At 44.7% G+C, this 22,288-nt stretch overlaps 1 protein-coding gene across 1 annotated transcript in view; it reads right to left on the reverse strand.

The window, feature by feature from the left end:
- Positions 1–21,529, reverse strand: part of PRDM13 (PR/SET domain 13) — a 34,711-nt gene extending 13,182 nt beyond the window's left edge. The window contains exon 1 of the mRNA XM_033938732.1: positions 21,476–21,529. The gene's annotated coding sequence lies outside the window, so the exon portion shown is untranslated. The remainder of the gene's footprint in view (positions 1–21,475) is intronic.
- Between the last annotated feature and the right edge of the window lie 759 nt (positions 21,530–22,288).

Consider the following 22,288-nt stretch of genomic DNA (forward strand, 5'->3'; position numbering starts at 1 on the left):
AATCGCCTCCCTTCCCGGTCTTCCCGGTTTCGGCTCGCTTATCGGCCACAAACGAAAATACGAAAGCGCCCTTCGCATTTCGTTCAAAACGAAGCTGCCTCGACAGCCAAAAGTGAACTGAACGCCGAGGGGATGCGCATAGGGCAGAAAATATTCGCCAACGACCGCTATTTCTTCAAACTTTTCTGGTATACAGAGGGTTTCGGCCAAGAACTAGTTTGGCTCAGTTGCAGTCAACGAATTTTGGAAACGTAAATATTTGTCTAGTCCAACAAAGAGCGGAATTTGTTTACCAGCAGCTCAGTTTCAAACCGCGAACGAAGAGAGCAGGAATATTTGCAACACACTTCTTTGGGGGATGAAATGTAGGACCATTTTTTTTTTTTTTAAAGTGCCCTTAAAGTGTACGCGTAAAAGTCGGGGAAACCTCTGCATTTTTTGTACTCTCGTGTACATGACAAAAAAAAATCCCACAAAACCCTTCTTCTTTTAGGCAAGGCATTTCCAATAAATCAGGAGATTTCGCTGAAAGAGAGGCACTTTCCCGTTCTTCTCCACAAATGATCATGCCAGCGCCTATATATTTCCCAACCCTATACATCCATAATTCGTGTACCAAAACCGTGCACCTGTAGAAGTCGGCATTTTCCCATGACGGATAAAGAATTCGATGAAAGCACTAATGAACGAGTTCAAGATTTATCTTTTCAAAACTATCTTCAGGTTTTATTCATAGCCTTTAAAGTTGTTGTTTGTTTGGTTTTTTTTTTTTTAATTATTTGAAACCCTGATAGATATTGTTCTGGTGAGATGGGCAAGCCAAATGCTAGATCTGCACAGCTTAAAAGTTGAAAAAGCCCCACTTTTTCTTCTGCTCTGTTTCATTATCCCAGGGGTTGCATTTTCCCTCCTGTCTTTTTTTTTTTTTTATATATAAACTTTATTGAGTTTCTAAAGCCAACAAAAATGCAATACAGTATTCACACAAACAATATCAATCGTATATGTATCAAAATCCATACAGAATTAAAAAATTCCCCCGCCCAATCAATATTTCACAAGGGAATGAAACCATGACAGAAATACCCTCCCCCACTCCAACCCCCGGTTGTGTGTGCATTTTACCAACAGAAATAAAGGAAAATAATTAATCTATAAAAGAGGTCAAAGGGCCCCAAATTAACTTGAATCTCTTAGTATGTCCCAGCTTATCTGCGTTCATTTTTTTCAAATCTATAACTTAAACAAAAACTTGCCCACCAAAAATTAAAGTTTAAAGCAGTCCCAGTTCTTCCAATTACGAGTAATCATTTCCCTTCTGTCGTGATATCCATGTACTCTTAAGCTCTTGAACATGTACAGTGTAATAAATTGCACTGCCAGGCAGACGGAAAGATATAATCATCATATAAATGCTTGTATTGAACACTTTATTCCAACCAGCCACCACTTAGAAAGCGCTGAAAATAATTTGTATAAAAATATTCAACAGAAAATGAATGTACACGGGGCCGCTGGAAAGTTCTCAGTCCGACCAAGAACGGTGGGGCAGTCTCCATCCAGGACTAGAGCGATTTTCCCACTTTTTCGTTCTGTAGTTTTCCGACGGAACGAAAAAAAAAGTGGAAAATCACCGGTCTAAGGGCCGGATTCTCAAAACTCAGAAATAACAGGCGATTCTCAAAGAGCCTCGCATGCAAATGAGGATGGCGGAAGGTCGCCTAGTTGCCATGAGGCCAGTCACTGGTGATGACAGCACGTGCACAGAATAGTCCGCAGGCGGAGGCGTACGTGTGTGCATGTGCCAGGAACAGCTATGCCATAGGCACGCATATCATAGGTGTGTCTTATTTTAGCGCAGTAGGGGCGCAGAGGGGAAGGAGGGAAGGGTCAATTGTCAGCTTTCAATGAGCGTGCACATGTACTCGAGATGCATCTCTAATTCACGCACTAGAGACACTTGCTTCTGAAATATTTTACCCATAACTATTATTTATGTTTTCTTATCTTTTTTTTTTTCATTCCACAATAATTTTTAATGTTCAATAATTTTTTTTGAGCTTCAAAAAGAAAATATACGTAACAAAAATCTTATAAAGACTATCGTCTCAACCCAGTTAATACATTGTAGATATATAAATTCAAAGAAATCAACAATCAATTATCATCACAATACAAACATTTTTATCAAGAGTTACAGCCAGATACACGCGCCTGAGATGCACTTTTCACAGTACCAGCACCCTTGACCAGTCAGTAATTTGGGGTCATTACAACCCGGCACTTCATTTGGAGAATCGCCTGGTGATGACGGAGAATCATTTCCATATTAATGGCCTCATTGGAAGACCATTTTAATATTAATGATGTCGTTGTACCACATTTGCATGGCAGAGTCAGAGGTTGCTAGGAGGCTCAGAAAAGACCACTGTGAGACGTTCTGAGATCCGAGAGGTAAAATATTGGCACGCTAAACCGGCTAGAACCGGTTTAGCGACCATTGTTAAAGCCACGGTGAGTTTTGAGAATCCAGCCCTAGGTGTACAGCCCTCAGTGGACACTGCCCCAATTTTGTTGGTTGGGCTGAAAACTTTTCAGTCGGCCCCTGTTACAAAGTTTGGGGTAGTAGCAGTGAAAATCACTTCTAATAGTCACTGTACACGAAGAAGGACACGGTACTACTCGAAAGGGTCCAGAGAAGAGCAACTAAGATGGTTAAGGGGCTGAAGGAGTTGCCGTACAGCGAAAGATTAGAGAAACTGGGCCTTTTCTCCCTTGAGGAGAGGAGATTGATAGGGGACAGGATCGAAACATTCAAGATAATGAAGGGAATAGACTTAGTAGATAAAGACAGGTTGTTCACCCTCTCCAAGGTAAGAAGAACGAGAGGGCACTCTCTAAAGTTGAAAGGGGATACATTCCGTACGAACGTAAGGAAGTTCTTCTTCACCCAGAGAGTGGTAGAAATCTGGAATGCTCTCAAGGAGGCTGTTATAGGGGGAAACACCCTCCAGGGATTCAAGTTCCTGATAAATTGGAATGTACGCAGGTGAGGCTGGACTTATTTAGAGCACCGGTCTTTGACTTGAGGGCCACCACGTGAGCGGACTGCTGGGCATGATGGACCACTGGTCTGACCCAGCAGCGGCAATTCTTATGTTCTTATGAGATGGATTGCATTATTTGTAAGTTGTCTTTAATACAGAAAGAAATGGAAAGATAGCATGTTTGGTCCAGATCATAAGAACATAAGAATCGCCTTACTGGGTCAGACCAATGGTCCATCAAGCCCGTTCTCATGGTAGCCAATCCAGGTCAAAACCCAAGGAGTAGCAACATTCCATGCTACCGATCCAGGGCAAGCAGAGGCTTCCCCCATGTCTTAATAACAGACAATGGACTTTTCCTCCAGGAATTTGTCCAGACCTTTCTTAAAACTCAGCTACACTATCCGTTCTTACCACAACCTCTGGCAACACGTTCCAGAGCGTAACTATTCTCTGAGTGAAAAAAATATTTCCTCCTATTGGTTTTAAAAGTATTTTCCTGCAGTTTCATCATCGTTATCAAGAAACTTGATCTTCCCTATTAAATTACCTAGCAGATATGTGTAGTGACGGGCCGCAACGATTTCAAAAAAGATGAGTCATTCTTGAAAAAACCATGCCTGCAAATGAGGTTCGCGGAGGGTTGCCATATTTACATGAGATGAGTCACTGGGAAGAGCGATTGGCACATATGCAGAATAGATCATGGTAAGAGGCATACATGTGTGCATGTCCCGGGAACAGCTACCCCATAGGCATGCATATCTATAAATGTGTTTACCCGTGGGCAGAGTTAGAATCTATGTGTGTGTGTGTAATCACCCAAAAAGCATTTGGGTGTGTAATCACCCAAAAAGCATTCTTCACAATGCGAAATTTAAGAAAAATCAGAAAATTCTTTAACAAAGACCAATTCAGGATCATTGTCCAATCCCTTGTGCTAAGTATTGTCGACTATTGCAACAGCCTCTACTTACCTTGCCCGACCAACACAATAAAAAAACTACAGACCATCCAGAACACAGCCCTCAGACTCATATACTCACTCAGCAAATACGACCACATTACCAATGCATACCTAGAATCTCACTGGCTACCAATAAAAGCAAGAACACAATTCAAACTCTACTGTCTCATTTTCAAAGTAACCCATGGCACGGCACCCAGTTACCTAAATAACCGTTTTCATCACTACCACCCACCAAGAAGAAGGAGAACACAGAACCTTTTCACCTATCCACCACTCAACGGTACTTGTCGTAAGAAACTCTACGACAACCTCCTGGGGACACAGGCAGCCAAAATAGACTCTGACATCTCAAAATTACTGACCAAAACAACAGACATAAAAGAGTTCCGCAAAGAAATAAAAACACTACTGTTCAAAAAATATCTCCCATCACTCTAACCACCACCCAACGAGTTCCCAACCAACGACTTCGGAAATACCCATCTATACTACCTCTTTGTCTGTGACCTAGAATGTACTGTAACTCTTCTACATTACACCCGATTTAAACGATCGAGTTGCCATGTATTACCTCTGCAAAATGCATTATCTTCTGTTATATGAAAAAACTTCTGTGATAAGTATTATCTTCTGTGAACTTGAAGTATCATAACTCTTTACTGTTACTGTAATATACTCCTATCCTGAAATGTAATTCTACTGGAACTGCCCAGATATCTTCTATAATGTAATCCGCCTAGAACCACAAGGCACAGGCGGAATAGACATCCCTAATGTAATGTAATGTAATACTCATGTTTGTCAAGTAAACCAGGACATTCATGCGAGCCCAAGAGCAGCATATCGTGTACGTGCCTTATTGGAGCACAATATACGTTTCGTTGTGTCAATCAAAGACGTGCCAGCACTATTGGATGAAGGGGGACGGGAAGTGCAACAGCTGGCTTTCAACAAGCGCGCTTGAGAAACGCCTTTGATAGACACGCTCAAGAAACACGCTTTTGAGATCTTTGCCCCCGCCCCTCCCACAAAAAAATCTACTATAATTTATGTGAATAGTGTATTTAAAACAACAACAAAAAAAGTATTGATGAGACACAGCCAGAAACACACACCTGAGATGTGTTTTGCACAGTACCGGCACCCCCCGGCCCAGCCTGTAATTTTTGGTCATCAAAAGCCGGTGCCACGCATGGGGAATCACCCGGTGATGATCGAGAATCGCCCGGAGTGCTCCTTTAAATATTAATGAGCCCATTTTTCTGCCACTTTAATATTTATGACCTCATTGTAATACATCCGCATGGCAGAGGCGGAGTCTACCGCGAAGCTCGGAAAAGACCACTGTGAGCCGTTCTGATAAAAAGCTCAGTTCAGCAACCATCGTTAAAGGCCCGGTAAGTTTTGAGAATCCGCCCCAGCATTGTGCTGAGAAGAAGATTTGCAAAACAAACTGTGGCCCTTAACGATGGTCGCTAAACCGGTTTAGCACGCTTGCTTTTTAGCGGCCGGTTATCAAAATGGCTTAGCGCGGTGTTTTCCGAGCTTTCTAGCAGTCTCTGATTCTGCCATGCAAATGAAGTAAAATGGGTTCATCAATATTCAAACAAGCACTCTGGGCAATTCTTCGTCATTGACGTGGGATTCCACAAACGTGGTGCCGGCTTTTTGAGACCAAAATCACCGATTGCTCCGGAGGTGCCAGTAATGTGAAAATCGCATCTCAAGCATGTGGTTTCTGGCTGATAAAAATTGACATGAAAAATATAGCAAGATTCACATGAACTGTAGTAGGTTGTTGTTTGTTTTTTTTTGGGGGGGGGTTGGAAACAAAAACACCTTTCTTGAGCGTGTGTATTATAGGCATGCCTCATGTATTTCTGGCTATGGCTCATGATAAAATTTGACTTTAAAAAATTACAAAATTCAAATGCAGCACAGTAATTGGAGCTGCAGTCTAGGCCCTCTGAGGTCGTGCGTGCAGTAGAGAATGACACGGTGACTGTTACCCACGGCTAGCTGAAATGGGGATGTAAAAAATGGTCGCCGCAGGGAACGGAGACAAGGCCATTCACCGCCCTGTGAAGCGGTGAATGGCCTTGTGCTCACAGTTAGCTGAGGAAACGTCCGCAAAATCCCTCCTTCCTCCAAATCGCGGTCTGGGCATCTCCCTCCCTTCCCCTTCCCTTCACTGGCTTCTTTTAATTTTCTCTTAACAAGCAGCTGGAGCCTTGAAATCACATGCGGCTGCCGAAAAGTCCTCCTCTGACGCAACTGGAAACAGGAAGTTGCATCAGAGGAGGACTTTTCGGCAGCCGCATGTGACTTCAAGGCTCCAGCTGCTTGTTAAGAGAAAATTAAAAGAAGCCAGCGAAGGGGAAGGGAGGGAGGGAGATGCTTGGGTCGAGGTGAGCGAGCAGGCGGGAAGGAGGGAGGGGGCTGCTGGACCATGGAAAGGGTTGTGTGGATGGGATGGGATCAGATGGTTTGTGGGGGTGGGGACGGGGACCAAGCTTGTGGGGATGGGACGGTGACGGGGACAAGCTCACAGGGACAAGGTGGAGACAGGGACAAATTTTTTCCCCGTGCCATTCTCTAGCGTGCAGGCCCATGCTGCTCCCCCCCTTGCCCCAGGAATATTAGACAGACTGTGAGCCCCCGAGGACAGACAGGGAATTATGCTTCAGTTCAGTCTTCACCCGCGAAGCGCCGGGTCCCGGCCCTCAGCTACAGAAAAAGGATGGCTCGGTAGACCCGTTTAGTGATTTCAAGTTTACAACAAGCAGTGTCTACTGTGAGCTGTCAAAACTCAAGGTCAACAAAGCAATGGGGCCAGACAACCTACACCCCAGGGTGCTCAGGGAGTTAAGGGACGTCCTGGCGGAACCACTATCCGCGCTCTTCAATCTCTCCCTTAGCACAGGTAGAGTCCCATTGGACTGGAAAACGGCTAACGTCAGTCCACTCCACAAAAAAGGTTGCAGGACGGAGGCTTAGAACTACAGACCAGTGAGTCTCACATCAATAGTGAGCAAACTAATGGAAACTTTAATCAAATACCAATTAGATAAGATCCTGGACGTGGAGAATCTACGGGATCCCCGTCAACATGGATTTACCAAAGGGAAATCCTGCCAATCCAACTTGATCAGCTTCTTTGACTGGGTGACGGGGAAGCTCGATGTTGGAGAATCCTTGGACATTGTATACTTGGACTTCAGCAAAGCATTTGATAGCGTCCCACACCGCAGATTGTTGTGCAAAATGAGTTCTATAGGATTAGGTGACACTTTGACAAAATGGGTTGGAGACTGGCTTGGTGGTAGACTTCGGAGGGTGGTGGTAAACGGCACCCCCTCCATAATGACTGCAGTGATCAGCGGAGTGCCGCAGGGCTCGGTCTTGGGCCCGATCCTTTTCAATATCTTTATAAGGGACTTGGCTGAGGGGCTTCGAGGTAAAATAACGTTATTCGCCGATGACGCCAAACTATGTAATATAATAGGCAAGAGCACAACGGACAATATGATACACGACCTACTCCTATTGGAGCAATGGTCTAGGACCTGGCAATTGAATTTCAATGCCAAAAAATGCAAAGTCATGCACCTTGGCAATCAAAATCCATGCAAGACTTACACCCTAAATGGCGAGATCCTAGCAAGGACTGTTGCGGAACGGGATTTAGGGGTAATCATCAGTGAAGACATGAAGACTGCCAATCAAGTGGAGCGGGCTTCATCTAAGGCCAGGCAGATCATAGGATGTATACGTAGGAGTTTCATCAGCCGTAAGCCTGAAGTCATCATGCCGTTGTATAGATCCATGGTGAGGCCCCATCTGGAGTACTGCATACAATTCTGGAGGCCTCATTACCGCAAGGATGTACTGAGACTTGAGTCAGTCCAGCGGATGGCCACCCAGATGGTCTCGGGACTCAAGGATCTCCCGTACGAGGAACGGCTAGATAAATTACGCCTATACTCACTCGAGGAACGCAGAGAGAGGGGAGACATGCTCAAGACGTTCAAATACCTCACGGGCCGTATCGAGGTAGAAGAGGATATCTTCTTTTTCAAAGGTCCGATGGCGACAAGAGGACATCCATGGAGAATCAGGGGCGGTAAATTGCACGGCGACACCAGGAAATACTTTTTCACCGAAAGAGTAGTTGATCGCTGGAATAAACTTCCACTTCAGGTGATCGAAGCAAGCAGCGTGCCTGATTTTAAGAAGAAATGGGATCGTCACGTGGGATCTCTACGCTGAGTTAGATAGGGGAGGGTCATTGGAGTGGGCAGACTAGATGTGCCGCGGCCCTTATCTGCCGTCATTTTCTATGTTTCTATGTTTCTATGAGTACCTGAAAAAATTCATATAAACCATTCTGAGTTTCCATGGGAGAACGGTATAGAAAGTTGAATAAACAAATATATAAATGGCTGTGAATTATAGGCATTTGTGCTACAATGATGGCATTATGGATGGTGGCTCTTATCCTTGCACTTTCCGTGTTGTCCTGATGAGACGATATGTGCTGCGTACATTTAAGCCTTTAAAATAAAACTTATTGGAAATGCGAAAAAATTTGACCATGTCACACCTCTTCTGATAAAAGCTCCCTGGCTCCCTATTCCACGCAGAATAACCCATAAAATCATAAGAACATAAGAAGTTGCCACCACTGGGTCAGACCAGAGGTCCATCGCGCCCAGCGGTCCGCTCCCATCAGGTCTGTGACCTGTGAAGTAGTTCCTGACCATTTCTGTAACCTACCTCTACATCTATCTGTAACCCTCAATCCCCTCATCCTTTAGGAACCTATCTAAACCTTCCTTGAAACCCTGTAGCCTATCACAACCTCCGGAAGTGCGTTCCATGTGTCCACCACCCTCTGGGTAAAAAAGAACACTCCGTAACAATCAGCCAGACTTCTCCAACAATTTTCTAATTCCCTATACACCCCAGCTAGAACACTGAGATCACAATCACAAAGTCTTTTGACGGTTCCATCTCTCCATATTATTAGCACGGCGCGAACAACACACTTCTCCGTCACAGCCCCGTCTCTTTGGAACCAGTTACCCCCGGAACTACGGGATGAACCCATGGTAGATCATTTGCAAAGGAAAACTAAAAACGTTTCTTTTTATAGATGCATTCAACCTCTAATGCACTTACCTTATGAAACATCTTCATTTCTGCTTTGGTTATCAGATGGGATTCCCCCTTCCTTTCGTTTTTCCCCTATATGACTCTCTTCCTATTTTATACTGTAATTCTTTACCTTAATCCTATCGTTCCAGTAGGTCCTGTATGTTACCCTATTTTATTATGTACAAATGGCATAGAAGACTGATAGGCGGTATACAAATCTTTATTAAACTTGAAACTCTCTTTGTGGTGTATTCGCACGTGCCGATCGTTATCACCAGTGACTCATCGCACGTCATTTTAGCAATCCTTTGCAAAACTCCCCAAAACTCATTCGTATGCGCGGTTTTTTTGAGAATGGCTCGTCTTTTTTGAAAATCGTTACAGTAATGGCCGAGGCAGCGGTCCGTCGGATTTTACCGAGAACATTAGAGAATCTTCCCCTGTTCTCAAATCGGTTAAGCACAGGAATAGGGGTTCCAAATTACAGATCCATTTTCCTAACAGTGCCCAGGCTGAAATCGTTCCTGCCCTGAAAAGGGGTGTCCCCACCCGATATCGATATTTCCTTCGCCTGGTCGAACAGTGGTAGAGTGATAGGAACAGAAACTGGCTTGGCTGAAAACCTGAGGATGACCCCTTTGATCAGCAGCATGAATGGCAAGGAAAGGATTTTTTTTTTTCCATGGAGGAAGCACAAGAAATAGAGAGGATGGCAATAAATTGAAGCCATGAACATGTCTTTATAACCTCTGGCCTGGCGACTTTAGGATGACACCCCGCTTAAATTACAAGGGGAGAAGTAGAAGGGCTTTAGGACGTAAAGGTACCCTACTGCTCCATTTGGGGAACTTCTCTATCCCCTCCTTAATGAGTCAAAAAGCGTGAACGACACGCGAACAATTTTCTCAATAGAAGCATGTAAAGGCTGACTGTGAGGAAAGTTATTTATTAATATGGTCAATTGTGACTGGTTCCCATCCACCAGGGGGGAAAAAAGCCCCTGCTCTGGGACCATTCACACCAGCTACCCAATTTTTATTCTGTCCTGTGGCTCAAAGTTGAAGTTCTCCAAGTGAAATAAATTGTCCACAAAAGAGGAAAAGAACACATTTTCTCTTTTTGATTTTTCTTTCCCTAAAAAGCAAGGGTGAAACCAATCTAATGTGCCCACTGGAGCAAGATGCGGCATGAAAGGCTGGGTGTTAAAAGTAAACGCTGTGTTTGGAGCAAATGGGATGGAAAATTTAACTGAAATTAAATAGCTTGAACGGCCGTATTGTCCCTTATTAAAAAGACACATTAATTACATGGTTTCAGCTTTATTCAGAGACAATGTTTAGACTCAATCAAAACATTCCACTAGCGCTTTTATAGACTTCAACTGTGTTTCCAGGGGCTCAATTAAAAAGCGGAATAACTTTGGCACAGAGAGAACTTTGATAAAAGATATTTTAGTAGGCTGGTCTTATTTATGCCCACTGCTGAACTGCCAATGCCCTAGAGGAATACTTTGGCACACTATACTTTTTTTTTTTTTCTTTCTTTCTTTCTTTCTTTTTGCGTTTTAACAGGTTGCCCCATAAATGAGACATGAATGTTGAAAAACCACAGCATCCAGCAGCAGAGAGCAATGCCCCACCAGGGAGGCTCCTTTCAAACCACCGAACTGCTCCAGCAAAGATAAGGCGCAGCGTTAAACTGGCATGAACGCCCCCGTAGGCACAGAGAAATCCATCAGGGCTTAGAGAATTAACACTGGACCTGTTAACGAACCGAAGAATGTGCGTTTAGGGGGGGTCAAAAATTCTCCATTCTGACATGGAAAGAGAATGAATTGGATCTAGCTCTCTGTTTCATGTGTCATCTTCCATTCGGGGGGGGGAGGGAGGGGGGGAGAATAAGGGGATGCAGAGGTAGGATGAAATAGGTCATATAGAAATGTATATTAAAGGAATGATAAATTTCATATTTTATTATAATTTCAATTACTTCAATACAATGTGAATAAGAGGGGGGAAGGGGAGGGGGGAAATGGGGAAAGGGGGAAGGGAGGTGGGGGTAGTAGGGGGTTGATATGGGTCTTATGGAAATATATTTTGGAGGAATGATAGAAATATGTATGAAAATATAATTGTGAATCTATTTGAAATGAAATCTATTTGTATTATATTATTTTTAATTATTTCAATAAAATGTTACAAATTAAAGCTAAGAAGCTGAGTCCTTGACTCAAATTCGTTCATAGTTTCACGAGACGTTTTAGGCTTGGACTAGTTTTGGAAAGACTCAAGGGATTTGAGGGAACGCGCAAGCCCGGGTTTTAATGTTTAGATAAAGCTGGTTTGCTCAGTTTTACATGTAGAGAGCCAAGCAAAAGACAAAGAAACCAAAACAAACCCCCAACCTGTTTACAAAAGGTACCGTATTTTTCGGTTGGCATTTGAGCTCTGCCTGGTGGGTCATTGGCACATCTTTTTCTCCTGCCTGTTTTTCAGAAAGTATTTCCAAGTAGGGCCCACTGGTTTCTGTTTGTTTGTGTGTAACTGATAGCACAGAAGGCCGGGCTGGCAGCCGCAGAAGGCCCATCCTAACCAGCTGTGCAGTGTGTCCAAGATGCGGGTGGGATATTAAAGCGGCCTTTGAATAGTAATTAAAGTTCTATGGGAATCCCACCAGATGACATGAGTGCAATTTGGGAAATCTGATTATGAATCGCAAAGACGCAGATTAAAATGCATTTGCGCTGGCTCAAAGTGCCAAAACCTCCTTGGAGGGGAGAAGAAAAGGAGTTAGAGAAACAGAGAGAGAGAGAGAAAAAAGATAAAAGCTCTTTCATTTGGAAGTGAGACTTGGCCTAAGTATTCAAAGCCTATGTTAAAAGTTGCCTTTTAACCGGTTCCCTGTAACTGATTCTTTGGCTCCTCCAGTTGACATGGTGCAAAGAAAAAAAAAAAAAAAAAAGAGCTTCTTGTTGTATTGAAAAGTGTCGGTGCACCTTATAAATTCATACCTTTTCTGCCACAGAATGGGCCGCTCACTCAATTCGATTTTCCTTGCTGCTGGGCACATTTAGGCCAGATTCTATTTGTGAAGTTCATTTCTAGGCAAATGTATTCAAGAGCTGATTGGGATGAATGGGACCGTGTGTCAGCCGCCTCTAATTGGGATTAAAGCACTTAGAACCATATGCATGGGGTGACAGAAATTCTCAGGTCTCATTGTGCTGGCACTTCCACCCGCTTGGACACGCCTCCTGGAAAGGGAGATTTATAAAGATTTCAGCAGAAACTAAAAGAAAGAGAATCAGAAAATGGCCAGGGCCGATGGCTCTTGTGTGGGACTGCCAGCCTAGAGCAAATGGCAGTGACAGCTTCCCAGAACAGATTGGGGGGAGGGGAGGGAGGGAGAGAGAGAAAGAAGGACGGAGGGGAATCATTGTATTGCGGTGGGATGGATGTCTGAAGTGCCTGATACAAAATACACAGAATGGAAAATTTACTTTCAGCAAGAGAAAGATTGAAGGCGCTTTGCCTCATTCTCGTTCAGTAACAACTGGAACCTGGAAAGGCCTGGTTGTCCCTAACCCCCCCCTCCCCCTTTTTAATCCACTAATGATAAACACTTTAATATAAACACAAATAACCACATAACACCTTGTTTGGAAAAACCGAGTCAAAGCTCTGTGTGTTGGAACAACAAGTAATTAATTAACACACACCACAATCAAGCTACCAAAATGATCCCCCCTAAGCAGCTTTTTGCCCTGTGACCCTGCTTCAACCAGCAAGGGTCTGGGGGAAGGCAGGTACCTTCCTGCCCCTTCAAATGGGTCACCAGCCCAGCTGGGACTTCGATTCGAACAGCTGCACTCCGGCCGCTCATCTCCCGATGAGCCCCAAGTTTCGGTAGCTCGAGCTCCCAATAAGCCCCAAGTTTCGGTTCTCGGCGGCGGCTTTCTCGCCCTCCCTCCCCTGGGTTTAGGAGATGGGGAGGGCGAGAAAGCCGCCGCCGAGGACCGGAAGAGACTGATTCCTCGGCAGCCACTGTTTAAATGTAACCCCCGCCCCGCACTCCCGCCACGACCTTTCCTGCCTGCCTATCGTGGCGGGAGAAGCCCTGCGCCCAATCCCGCTCATTTTCCCTCCTCCCCTTCTTGCCATTCCTCCTGGGAGCCAATCCCGTCTGGGCCCACACACGGGCCTTCCAGCCCCGTGTTACTCATGCCCGTCAAGAGTAGCTCTCGGGCTTTCTTATTCAGGAAACTCTCTGGCTGTTAGGTTTTCTCCCGAAAATGTGAATTTTGAACATCCGAATTCCAAATGCCCAACTTTGGTTGGGAAACATGTTCTTTAACTGAATGTGACTAATGGGAAAAGTATAATATCTAAGCCAGTGGTTCTTAACCTGGGTTCGACCGAACCCCAGGGGTTCGGTGAGTCAGTCTCGCGGGTTCGGCGGAGGTCAAAACACACCTCCGACTCATATAGCGCTTCGGTCACGTTCAATCATCTATCAGTTATTCAGTGATTTTGATCAAGACTGATCGTGTACTTGGTTTCTTGATCTATCAATCAACAGCAGAAGTCACACTGATTTGCAGTAAATTTCATTATTATGTTATTATTATTCGAAATATAGGAGAACTTTTTTGTTTTCAAAATTGATATTATTTTTTCCCTCACTGTATACCTATGTTTTGAAATTGTTATTCGGATGACCTGAAGACTTTGAAAGATTCTGTTCTCAACGAGCCGACATGAGGTAACACAATAAGATATAGTTATTAGTTAAGAATTTAAAGAAAATATAGAAGAGATGTAGTTTGGATCTATAACAATTTGTAAGAGTTTTAAGAAAAGTAGTAATAATGAACATTTTGTTTTGATCTCACTTTTAGTGTCCCTCCCCGACGAAGCAAACGAAACTCGAGTCGGGGGGACGGGAGTAAATGAGGATAAACACAATCAGCATTGAATTTTGAATTTTAATCCTCACTATATTGGGTAGATCCCAGTCACCAGTGAGATTTAACAAAGATTAAGAAGAACAGCAGACCCCTCTCTATTCAGATAAGTACAAACAAAGTATCTGAACAGTATTAAGATCAAGATCATTCAGGGAGGGACGGGGACAGGTGGTTGCAATGATGGTCCCCTTGTTAAACTCATGATGGTGGCTTCACTATTTATTGGGTTACAGGTCTGAGCACATCACCATAATAATTTTAGATATTTATCTATGATAAGAAGTAAACATAAATGGAAAAGATTTAATAACTGTGAAAGCCAATAGTAACTAATTGAAATTGTAAAAATCATATTTTATTTTTCCAATAAAGAAGGGTTCGGTGAACACGCATATGAAACTGGTGGGGTTCAGTACCTCCAACAAGGTTAAGAACTACTGATCTAAGCAAACTCTTACTTCTTTCTAGAACTTTGTCAAATCAAGCACATTATGTCATCTATTGCCCAGATTTTCTAGATGGTATATTTTATATACCGTACTTATAAAAAAAAAAATATTCAGATTACAATATAGTCTGAGACTGCATAAGGGGACTGATTTGACAAATATTTCCCCCATTGTCGTCCGCAAATAGAGTGCAAACTTAACTAATTTTCCCAACACTCATGATTTCAATCGTTTCCTAACAGTACAACTGACGGCATCGGTGTTTCTTCTGCTAAAGTGAATGGAGATGGTCTTTCGCATTGTTCTTCAACCGCCTGTCCGGTCCACGAAGAACCAACGTCCCCTGCAAGCACAGAGTTAAAAAGATGGCTCACTGCAAACGCCTCGTGAACCACCCAGGCAAAAACACCAGTGCAGCCGTCCTCCAACACCTCCAGGCAGCGCCGGGGCTGCCAACGGGGAGCTCGCACGAACCTGGTGCAGTGGCCGATGGGCAAATCTGGATCAAAGGCCACTGGCGAGCTGGAGGCGGGCGCCACGCGACAAGTCTGCTGCCCGTGCTGCCCGAAGGCATCCGCTGTGCATGAACAGAAAGCCACTGCCTCCCCGACCTGCGCTCTCCTCTTGGTCCTCCCCAGAAGGAGCGGAAGGTCTCCCCACTGCCAGACCAGGCCAAAAGGAATGAAGATCCCACTGCTGCAACACGCGGCACGGAACCGGAGCAGCAAGACAGAGCGCGAGACGTGACCTCCCGAGCCCCTAATAGGAAAAGTCACTCCCCACCACCACCCCCCCCCCCCGTCTCCCTTGGCAGTCCAGTAGTGGCAACCGAGTCTACACCAGCACTCCTCAACTGCCGGTCTGCAAAACAATTCCTCCATTTCTGCCTGTCCATAGGTACAAAAAGGTTGAAAAACACTGGTCTATCGGGTTACTACAACAAGGAAAAGGTGGAGGTGCCATCTATACTCAGGAAAAATCCCTCGATATTCGCTGTAGGCAGCTATTAAAGGGCAAAAAAATAGAGTATGCTCTTACCTTGTCTCCTAATCTCCAATAATAGCTAATAGAGGTTAGCTAATTACTTTTTTAGCCTTCTAATTGGTTTAAGGGCCTATAAATCAGAGATCAGACCAGGGGTGAGCAGGAATTAAAGTGTAAACTGAAGCTTCCTGGGCCTATTAGATGTGCTTTGATTACCAACACAAGCATTATTGTCAGGATCTCTTGTTCTGTATTAGTATTGTTTTATTCTTATGTTATGAAAATTTTCAATAAAACATACTGAACTTAAAAAAAAAAAGATGTGCTTTATGCTGACAACAAAAGTCATATGCACGAATACAGGATGTCCGGTGCTGTACTCGGAGAGAGCCCCCAGGAAAGAGACTTGGGAGTACCTGTAGACAATTCAATGACACCATCCGCGCAATGCGCAGCGGCGGCGAAAAAGGCAAACAGAATGCTAGGAATGATTAAAAAGGGGATCAAAAACAGATCGAAGAAGGTTATCATGCCGCTGTACCAGGCCATGGTGCGCCCCCACCTGGAGTACTGCATCCAACACTGGTCGCCGTCCAGAGAAGAGCGACAAAAATAGTTAAGGGACTGGAGGGGTTGCCGTACAGTGAGAGGGTAGAGAAACTGGGCCTCTTCTCTCTTGAAAAGAGGAGACTGAGAGGGGACATGATCGAAATGTTCAAAATACTGAAGGGAATAGACTTAGTAGATAAAGACAGGTTGTTCACCCTCTCCAAGGTAGGGAGAACGAGAGGACACTCTCTGAAGTTGCAAGGGGATAGATTCAAGGAAGTTCTTCTTCACCCAGAGAGTGGTAGAAAACTGGAACGCTCTTCCGGAGGCTGTTAGAGGGGAAAACACCCTCCAGGGATTAAAGTTAGACAAGTTCCTGCTGAACCGGAACATACGCAGGTAAGGCTAGACTCAAGGAGGGCACTGGTCTTTGACCAAGGGCCGCCGCGTGAAATAAGAACATAAGAATAGACTTACCGGGTCAGACCAATGGTCCATCAAGCCCAGTAGTCCGTTCTCACGGTGACCAATCCAGGTCCCTAGTCCCTGGTCAAAACCCAAACAGTAGCAACATTCCAGCATCTCAAAGAATAGCAAGATTCTGGAACCCCAATGAGAGCAACATTCCAGAGCTGAGATTGTGATGTCATAATGCCTCAGAGCCAATGGCTTAATTGTCCTATACTTAACTCACATATGAACATAAGAATAGCCTTACTGGGTCAGACCAATGGTCCATCAAGCTCAGTAGCCCATTCTCATGGTGGCCAATCCAGGTCCCTAGCAACATTCCATGCTACCGATCCCGAGCAGGCAGTGGCTCCCCCCATGTCTGTCTCAATAACTGACTATGGACTTTTCCTTCAGAAGATTTTAGTGCTGGCCACGGTGGTAACAGCTCCATTGGAGCTGTTATCGCGTTGGAGCTGTTACCGCCGTGGCCAGCGCTAAAAACTGCACTTTGGCTTTGTAAAAGGGGTGGGTGTATGTTAGGTGCCTACATCAATAGGCATGCCAATCTACACACCTACCAGTAAATACCATTTATATAATCAGGGCCTTTTTTAATATTACTCCACCCCCCCCCACCCCCATTTCTTACAGGTTGAGCACTGGCTTCCCATGCCTTATCTCAGCGTCCCGCAAACTTTGTCGAGCCACAGCACACTAAACATAGTGGCTGCAGCTCGAGGAATCCGGAAGGGCACCGACAGGTAGGCCCCAGTACATGAAATAAGAATTTCCTAATAAAGTAAAGGTGAACAAAGTGACTCGATGGCATCTGAAGAAAGTGCCCTGAAGGGGTTATAAGGCCACAAAATTTGAGAAAGATGTGGGAGGTAACCAGAACGTAGAATCTTAAGCACCAGGATTAATTGTTTTAAAGACACTCGATAAGGCAGCGGTATCGCAAATTGTGCGCTGCGGCACACTAGTGCCTCCTGAGATTTGAGCTGTGCCGCAAGATGCTGGGGAGGAGGAGAGGTTTACAATCAGGTACTCGAGCATTTTCCCTATCTGTCCTGGCAGGCTCACACTCTATCTAATGTACCTGGAGCAATGGAGAGTTGAGTGGCATGTCCAGGATCACAAGAGCAGTGTGGGGCTTTGAACCCACAACCTCAGGGTACCGAGGCTGCTGCTGGAACCACTAGGCCACTCCTTCCTCCTATAGAATCAAGGCTGAAGTGACCCGTCCTACCATCCACTCCCTATTGTGCCTTATCCCTCCTACTCACTTCTTTCAAATGCCTGGTTGCTCCCACCCACCATAACAAATATTCGATCCCCACCTTCTGCCTTACCCACATGCGCCTCAAAAATACCTGCACCTGCTAGACAACTGCATTAATGGAGCTAGAGCAGTGGTCTCAAACTCGCAGCCCGGGGGCCACATGCGGCCCGCCAGGTACTATTTTGAGGCCCTCGATATGTTTATCATAATCACAAAAGTAAACTGAAACAGTTTCTTGATCATTTGTCTCTTTAGCTATAAATTACAATATTATTATTAAGACTTAGCTAAAAGGAAAGTTTTACCTCATTCAAAACTGTCATTTCTTTAATAAGACATTAACTATTTTTTCTGAGGCCCTCCAAGTACCTACAAATCCAAAATGTGGCCCTGCAAAGGGTTTGAGTTTGAGACCTCTGCCTTAACTGTAACCATGACATCCTTTTTGTCTTTGGGAAGCAGAGCTGCGATTGTGATGTCATAATGCCCCATTCCACCAATAAGAGCCAACCTCATCAGTGATGTCACAATGGCTTGATTGTCCTGTTCTCCCCTCTGCCCTCCAACCCAGCCAGCAGATTAACCATTCCCCTTAACTCAGTGGTCTCAAACCTGCGGCCCGCCAGGTACTATTTTGAGGCCCTCGATATGTTTATCATAATCACAAAAGTAAAATAAAACAGTTTCTTGATCATATGTCTCTTTAGCTATAAATGACAATATTATTATTATGACTTAGCCAAAAGGAAAGATTTATAAACTAGAGTTTTACCTCATGCAAAATTGTCATTTCTTTAATAAGACATTAACTATTTTTTCTGAGGCCCTCCAAGTACCTACAAATCCAAAATGTGGCCCTGCAAAGGGTTTGAGTTTGAGACCTCTGCCTTAACTGTAACCATGACATCCTTTTTGTCTTTGGGAAGCAGAGCTGCGATTGTGATGTCATAATGCCCCATTCCACCAATAAGAGCCAACCTCATCAGTGATGTCACAATGGCTTGATTGTCCTGTTCTCCCCTCTGCCCTCCAACCCAGCCAGCAGATTAACCATTCCCCTTAACTCAGTGGTCTCAAACCTGCGGCCCGCCAGGTACTATTTTGAGGCCCTCGATATGTTTATCATAATCACAAAAGTAAAATAAAACAGTTTCTTGATCATATGTCTCTTTAGCTATAAATGACAATATTATTATTATGACTTAGCCAAAAGGAAAGATTTATAAACTAGAGTTTTACCTCATGCAAAATTGTCATTTCTTTAATAAGACATTAACTATTTTTTCTGAGGCCCTCCAAGTACCTACAAATCCAAAATGTGGCCCTGCAAAGGGTTTGAGTTTGAGACCTCTGCCTTAACTGTAACCATGACATCCTTTTTGTCTTTGGGAAGCAGAGCTGCGATTGTGATGTCATAATGCCCCATTCCACCAATAAGAGCCAACCTCATCAGTGATGTCACAATGGCTTGATTGTCCTGTTCTCCCCTCTGCCCTCCAACCCAGCCAGCAGATTAACCATTCCCCTTAACTCAGTGGTCTCAAACCTGCGGCCCGCCAGGTACTATTTTGAGGCCCTCGATATGTTTATCATAATCACAAAAGTAAAATAAAACAGTTTCTTGATCATATGTCTCTTTAGCTATAAATGACAATATTATTATTAAGACTTAGCCAAAAGGAAAGATTTATAAACTATAAAGAGTTTTACCTCATGCAAAATTGTCATTTCTTTAATAAGACATTAACTCTTTTTTTCTGAGGCCTTCCAAGTACCTACAAATCCCAAATGTGGCCCTGCAAAGGGTTTGACTTGGAGACCACTGTGCTAGACTGACCTACATCGCTTTTAGAAAAGTCATAAAAACTGCCTTATTCGACAGATTTGTCACCTAAAAATTAACTACTCCAAACACTAATTCCAATTCTTTTTTTCCTAATATGTCCCCTCTGAAAATTCTTCTCAAATTGTATTCTGTAATTCGCTACTTTTTTCTAAAAGTCTGTCATATCCATTTTTAAGATTCCGCATACTGTAATTTCACAGACTATCTGCATATTGTAACTCGCTGATTGTCCAGTTCTCTTCGATGTGAACCGCCTAGAAAATTCTTAACAAATTGTATTCTGTAATTCGCTACTTTTTTTTTTTTTCTAAAAGGGCCCCTCTGAAATGCTAAACAAACTGTATATTATAATTCGCTGCATTTTTAAGATTCTGTATACTGTAATTTCACGGACTATCTGCATATTGTAACTGGTTCATAGACAACCCCGCGAAAGACAAAGGCGCGCGCCGAAGAAAATTACAGTTTTTAGGGGCTCCGATGGGGGGTTTTGCTGGGGAGCCCCCCAGTTTACTTAATAGAGATCGCGCCGGCGTTCTGGGGGGTTGTAACCCTCCACATTTTACTGTAAACTTAACTTTTTCCCTAAAAACAGGGAAAAAGTGAAGTTTTCAGTAAAATGTGGGGGGTTACAACCAGTGTTCCCTCTAAGCGGGCGGGTGTTGTGAGCAAACTTTTTTCACTGTGAGCTAAAAATATCGGGCGCCAGCAAGTTATGAGCCAAATAAATATGTTGCTTTCTACCACAGAACTTCCTTACGTTTGTATGGAATCTATCCCCTTTCAACTTTAGAGAGTGCCCTCTCGTTCTCCCTGCCTTAGCTACTAAGTCTATTCCCTTCAGTACCTTGAATGTTTCTATCATGTCCCCTCTCAATCTCCTCTGCTCAAGGGAGAAGAGGCCCAGTTTCTCTAATCTTTCGCTGTACGGCAACTCCTCCAGCCCCTTAACCATTTTAGTTGCTCTTCTCTGGATCCTTTCGAGTAGTACCGTGTCCTTCTTAAAGTACCAGTGCTGGACGCAGTACTCCAGGTGAGGGCGTACCATGGCCCGGTACAGCAGCATGATAACCTTCTCTGTCTCTTCAGTCCAGCATCTGCCCCTTCCATTCACTGTCTGTCTTTCCCTGCCATCTCTCCTCCTGCCCCCCCCCCACCCTCCAATTTGGTCTAGCATCCATCATCTTCCTTCTGTTCCCCTCATGGTCTGGCATCTCTATCCTTCCCTCCCCCCTGTGGTTTTTAGCATATCTCTCTTCTCATTTCCTCCACTCAGATCTGATCATTCTCTGCTCTCTTCCCTTTTCTTCTCTGGTCTTCCTTCTCTATTTTCTGCCTCCATCTAAATTAAATTCTTTCTTACTATTTAGTCCCGTTTCCCTCTTTTCACTGTGTCTACACACAGCTTGTCACCCCTTTCCCTCACCCCTCCATTATCTTACTATTTTCTTCCCCCTTTATTTATCTCCTCCTTCCATCCAGTATGTGTTCTTTCCCCACTTCCATTCAGCATCTGCTCTCCCCTCTCAACTGACATCCATCTGCCTTCTGCTCTCTCTCCCTTCTTCTCACTTCCATCATCTGTCCCCTTCTCTCTCTCTCTCATCTCCTCCATTCCATCATCTGCCCCTTCTCTCTCTCCCCCCCCCAACTTCCATCATCTGCCCCCCTTCCCCTCACCTTTGTGGGTCACTTTCTTTCCCCTGAGGGTGGCTCATGTCACAGGGGAAGCTTTGGCCGAGCAGAACCGCTTGATTGACAGTGGAACTTACTTGATTGATGTCGATGCTGGGGCCCGTTGCCGTTTGAAGGAAAAAAAAAAAAGGTGGAAAAAAGGAACCTGTAAGGCGAGAGGAAGGGAAACCTCCAGGATAGCTGCTTTTTGCCCTCCTTCAGCGGCCCAAGAGTTCAGACCAGCAGCGGCAGCTCTGTATGCTTTTAACTTCGGCACAGAGCTGCCCCTAATCAATAGTTTAGCGCGGTTTCATGAGGCAGCCTCGGGGCCTTTGATAGCCGGCCCGCTTCGATGATGCGATGTGGGCCGGCCTAGCAAAGGCCCCGAGGCTGCCTTATGAAACCGCGCTAAACTATTGATTAGGGGCAGCTCTGTGCCGAAGTTAAAAACATACAGAGCTGCCGCTGCTGGTCTGGAGGTGCGGAGACAAGGCAGGAGGCAAACGCGGTGGAAGGCAGGAGTCCCGGCGAAGGCAGGAGTCCCGGCACAGCGACTGCAACAGGAAGTTGCAAGTCAGCTGACGCCGGCCTTTCGTTGCGGCGGGGACCGAATCCTTCGCGGACCGGCAAGATTTTGTTTGCGGACCGGCGGTTGAAGAACTGTGCTCTACAATGTGTGCGCTGTGACGAGAAACTTGTGCGCTGCCAGGTAATATTTTGTGCGCAAGCGCACACCAGCGCACCTTAGCGGGAACACTGGTTACAACCCCCCACACCCCCCACAACGCCCCCACAACGCGGCGCGATCTCTATTAAGTAAAGTGGGAGGTTCCCCACCACCACCCCTCCTTCAGAGCCCTAAAAACTGTAATTTTCTGTGGTGCGCGCCTCCGCGCTGCGCTCAATTGTCT

The sequence above is a fragment of the Geotrypetes seraphini genome, chromosome 3, assembly GCF_902459505.1.
Source record: "Geotrypetes seraphini chromosome 3, aGeoSer1.1, whole genome shotgun sequence".
Taxonomy (NCBI): Eukaryota; Metazoa; Chordata; class Amphibia; order Gymnophiona; family Dermophiidae; genus Geotrypetes; species Geotrypetes seraphini.